Source organism: Triplophysa dalaica, chromosome 2 (assembly GCF_015846415.1).
Source record: "Triplophysa dalaica isolate WHDGS20190420 chromosome 2, ASM1584641v1, whole genome shotgun sequence".
Lineage (NCBI taxonomy): Eukaryota > Metazoa > Chordata > Actinopteri > Cypriniformes > Nemacheilidae > Triplophysa > Triplophysa dalaica.
This window is the reverse complement of record NC_079543.1, coordinates 2,610,353-2,616,256: the sequence shown is the minus strand read 5'-3', so window position 1 is coordinate 2,616,256 and position 5,904 is coordinate 2,610,353.

Sequence of the window (5,904 nt, the reverse complement as noted above, 5' to 3'; positions counted from 1 at the left end):
GCTCATTGAGTTCTGCTCTCAGCATGGCACGTTGGTCTCCACTGGGTGAAAATGTGTGTAAAGGTCACTGCAAACCACTGCTCAGCTTCTCTGATACCGTTTTAATGAAAAAATACTCAATCCTCCTGTTTCTTGCTTTGTGCACGCTAACTATCACCCCCCCGGCAAAAACAAGATTAAATGTGACCGTGCTTTTCTTATTCATTACATACTGTGGCGTTTCATAGTGCTTATTTGATGTGCTCTATAATTTTCAGTCGCATAAATCTAGAAACACATTCTGAGTTATAAAAGGAAAGTCTAGCTGGTTAAATAATAGTTTCTACTTGAAACATCTGCTGAGAGAAAATCTTTCAATGTTATCTGGACTTTAAAATGCATATATTTATGACCACATAGAATATTAATTTGGTAACTGAGACATCAACAACAATTCAAATAAAGAATTTAACACATACATTTTAAACAAAATTAATCGTTTTTTTATCGTGATCTTAATTTTTGCCTCCCACGAGTAAGCATAGAAAAGCCTAATTGTGGTTATTATATTTTTCCCATTATTGTGTAGCAATTTGATCACTTTCCAGAATATGTCATGTCAAAAGACAGTTTACAATAACGTCTTGTTTCACTTAAAACAGAAATAAATAAATTAAACTCCTTATCCAAATAAAACACATTATATACAGTATCTCCAAAAAAGGGTCTAACCTTGACCCTATCTTTCTGGGTATACACTCAAAGCCTTAACCAAGCAACAAACTACACGCCTCAAGAGCTTAAAGGCTTTCAGTTAGCAAGCTCACTGGAGAATGTTCGTTTGTCTAACTCTGGATGCTTTTCTCTACTGACCGACACGTCTTGGATGAGTTGAATTCTCAGACACAGAAATGCCTCCAGTTGGTTAGAATAACTCACTTTGCATAACCTGCATGAAAGACCATTATATAGAGACACTACTTTACATAGTCATTCATCAAATCACAAACCCCCTCAAGTCTTCCAGTGACAATAAATATCCACAGCAACCTCAAAGAATTCCCACCCTGTTCCTATTCTCCAGAGAAATAATATACAGGGTTCTGTACACTGTAAAACATACAGTATGTTGCTGCCTTAAAGGGATACTTCACCCAAAAATGAAAATTCTGCCATCATTTACTCACCTTCGAGTTGTTCCAGATGTGTATAAATGAGAAAGATATTTTGAAGAATGCTTATAACCAAACAGATCTGGACCCCCATTGACTACCATAGCAGGAAAAAAAACAAGGCTAGTCAAAAGTGCCCCAGAACTGTTTGCTTTCCTACATTATTCAAAATGTCTTATTTTGTGTTCAACAGAACAAAAAATGATAAAGTTATTTTTCCTGATATGGGAGTCAATGGGTGTTAAGATCTGTTTGGTTATAAGCATTCTACCAAATATCTTTCTCTGCGTTCATCAGAACAAAGAAATGTATACACATTTGGAAACCCTCGAAGATGAGTATGACAGACTTTTAATTTTTGGGTGAAGTATCACTTCATGTTTTTAAGTTGAATCACATTTTTAAATATACTGTATCATTTTCATGAGTTAAAGTCACTAAAATACAAAGTTGGTTGAAATGCCTTGTAATGTGAACTTGATTGTACTAAAATTCGTAGGGCAGCAAAAAATAATTGACAGTGTACTTAACTACACAGTGCTGGTTTTCTAATGCCAAATATCAGATTATGAAATAACTTATTATATAAAATATTACCTATGGCTCGACCACTTGTTTCAATGACGAGGTTGCTTTCTGGCGACGCTCAATAAAACATTTTCACATACTGCAATATAATTGACTGAAACATATTATTGCTTTCTTTACCTAAACCACTACCAGCACAGATACTTGTCAAAGACGACTACATTGTGTGAAATAGCTTAATGAAGATGCAACCCTTTTGTAGCCCGAGCCACGGTGAGCAGAATGGATTTCCTTTTTCAAAAACTCACAAAATAGATTAGTCAAAGAAATTCTCTTGAGCTTCAAACAACCAAATGTTTGTCTGCCGCTACGGTTTGAATAATTGGTGTTGGAATCTTCAGCCTTTAAAAATCAATTTCCTACCATATGTTCTTCGCTGAATTTATAGGCAGCTGCATTAAGATTTCCTTTGAAGTAAGTTTAACCCGCTAGTTGTATTACACAATATCATCTCATTGAAACTGTATGTAGACATTAATACCACAGACGTGTGTTAAATCAAATGGCATTCTAGCTTATAACTGCAGTCTTGTTTTACATAGGCTTAGAATGATAACAAGCTATATTTCTTATCAATGACATGTGTTTGCATTTAAACACAGAAAACAGCAACATGAGGCTATATTATGATTAATACCCATAATTCCCCAGGGCCTTTGCTCTTTCAGAGACATCATGATTAGTGCTTTTTGCTCAGACAGCATTCAATTTTGTGCAGTTTTAAGTGCATTTTTGTAGATGATCTCATCACCTGTGACTCCAAATGTACCACAGTTCAGGAAATGAACAACATTATGACGGCAAGTTGACACAAGTTGTATTATGGATAGCACGGCAAGATAAGATCACTGTATGATGCTTACAATATGTTCAACGATAAAAAGAAATGAGCAAAGATTCAGCGCAAAAACCAAAATCGGACTGATGTTCAACAAATATACAGGCGTATAAAACAACAGCAAATTAATGTATTGACAACTGCATTAAAGTTCTTCCTCTTTTTTACATTTTGCTACACTTACACATCGGGGGTGTACTACAGAAACTTTTTATTCACTCAACTTCCCTCATATGTTGAATTGGGATTTGTCGCTCATTCATATAAGAAACTCGATTTAGGATTCTTATACCGCAAAGAAAGTATTTTCACTCTCTTATAGGAAATGTTAAACTGCACAATCAATGTGATCATCAACACTTTGTAAAGTTTGTCATAAAGTGAAAGGTGGATTAAAATGTCTGCATGGCGTCTATATTATTTCCATAATTAAAAAACATTTTACTCAACTCAAATCATGTTTTGTGAGCGTCTTTATTAGTGTTTTGCAGTCAAAGCATCTGGGAGACCATAAAGTATTTCCACCATTGCAGTTCTTCATCTTGTATCATTAATACCTGTATAGAGATCTATTCTGTAATATAACTGTTATTGTTGTTTTCAGATAAACTTTGAGATAGGTCACCTGTAGGATTATCCTAAATTTAAAATCGTTTTTAGGATTTTTTGAGGATGCTTCACTCTCTTATCTGTAGATAAGATAGTGCTCTTAGAAAATGTAATTCTGTAATTTAAATGAGGACCTAACTCTATTAGCCATGACTACAAAACAGATTCAAAGCACTAGTAGCACAAAGGCGGTTTCAAAGTACGTTTCCCAACACTTTCAACAATGGAGAAATGAGACCTCTCCTTCAGAAAAGCCTCTCGTATTATGTCTTTTTCTGGAGATGCAGTTCAGGGAAGTAAATAGGAGCTTTAAAATACATCAAATCTCAACAGATGTATGTAAAAACCCTTTGACATGCTTTAAGTTAACTAATGTTTGTAAATATCACGTGTGCACCAATTTAACATGTTATTTCATAAAAAGACGTACTGAACCTACATGCATGCATTTCTGTGCATTTTATCTCATGATTAATCTGGAATCTGAATAGTTTGTATATTATACAGATGTTGGCGACAATCAAAACTGACAATATTTGCAATATTTGCATCAACCAAAACCATTTAACCATTGTAAGCTGAATTCTAGGCAAGTGTCACCATGGTGACAGGATAGAAGAAGGAGCACACTACTAAGAACTGAAAACTACTCAGGGTGAGCTTTACACAAATTACACAAGTCGTCGAAGTGTTAAAATGATGTTGTATTTAAAACGTGTTCACGATCTTCTTTGTGATGTAGCGCCCTCACCTGGTGAGAGAAAGAAGATGACCGTCACTGTACTAAAACACTCCCAACACATATCAGCGCTCACATGCAGATTGTAGTGAGTATTCAATCATTTATTTATATACGTTTTCACTCCGTGAATGAACAGAAAAAGTCTTCAAAGAAAGAAAAGTATTTCTGACTCATGTATAAAATCATTTTAGCATCATTTATCTTAATTTTTCCGCGTGGGGACCGCAGGCTGGTCTACACTTGTACACACATGTAGGCTAAAGCCTTTTATACTGTATATTCCTGTACTGTATACTTTTTTCTGTATCTATAAGGTACTGTGAAGATCATGTCAATGCCAGACAAAGCACTCAATGCACAAACATGCTCAAACGCAGGAAAGTCTTAAATGGTCAATAACTTTGAGATTTTTCCTCTATATTTTTTTGCGTAATTTGTTTCAATGTCATAGGTAATGTTTTATTTAATTTTATTATATCTACAAATGCCTGATTTAAATAGCCGTGACACGCCTCACCTAAACGAAACGCGCATCTCCTGTCGGTCAGCTCAAGCGCATGCGCAGTCCTCATATACGCAGAGACTGTGTTCCAAGTGCTCTCTGCATATCTCAATCAGTGTACAAATCTTATTGACCGATCAGTATTACAAAAATAGTAATTTATTTAGACTAATAAAAGTAATACAATTTATTTTTTTGTAAAATCTCATTTCATTTAAGCTACTGAGCATGCCACACGTCGTGCAAATGACTTACGCAATAGATCCATCACACGTGAGAAAAACGGAGTACAAAATAGTCCATATATAAATTGTCTTGTTAGTATTTATTTTCATATTTTTTTCTACCATACTTTTCTACTCGTTCTATCAAACAAAAACAAAAAACTCTTTATTCTGTGGTACTGAAAAACACTGTAAAATGATTTCGGAAATGAATAGTGAAATTTCACAGTTTTTACAAGTTTTTTTCAACTCCAAAAACATTATTACTACTTTCACTTATAGACTCCACTGTCACTTTACTTCTGTTGTGCGTCTAAAAAAGTTCTTATTTAAAATTGACACAAGTTTACATGAAGATGTTTTTTGTTGAGTCACTCTTATGGTTTTGACCCCTTGCTTTTATGTTAAGATTTGCCATAGTTTTTGTTACTATGTGACGAAACCGAAACAGATGGAATATAGCTAAATATATTTGATATCATGTATTTTATTATTGGTAGTGTGATTATCGGTTTTAGAGTTTAGGCACTGTAACCTGTTTGTCTCAACAATGGTAACAACCAAAAATACTTGCAAAACAAACGCAATGCATTCTGGGTACCATCAAAGTACAAAACTCATCCATGACATTTGTTGGTCACAACTGTTGGATTTATACACTTTTTCTTCATGTCTTAGTTAAAATCAAATGCAGATGTATTAACTGTTCAAAAACTCTTTAAATGTGTAAATGGTACTTTTAAAAGTTCAGTCAGAGATGATAGGTTCTCAAGATCAAACCCCATTCTATCGTTTCAACACAAGGTAGAGAGAGGGACAGAAAGGGAACTTTAAACATCGCAGCCGGATTAAAGAACAGCATTAAAAATAATAAATCTTAATGTTTAATTATTCTTACATAATCTTAAAACAACCTTTACTGATAGAAAACATCTCAAATCTAAATCTCAATCTGAACAGATGAGTTTAAGGCAAACTACTGTGTTGCCGGAAGATCAAGTTTAATGTGTCCAGTCCCAGCATCACCTCCTTTCAGCTCCTTTACTAAAGTATTAAAAAAACAAATCATTGACTCTATATCCTCCTTTAGAGTTCATTAATCTGGTCTTTATCACATCCAGCGGCTGGCAGAGAAACGTCACACAACATTCCTGCACATGAAACAATCGCTTGTGTTATGCCATTACAGTCAAAGCAGAAGCCAAAGAAGTCTTAAAAGAAGAGGTTTACCTTCACGCCACTACTGTCAT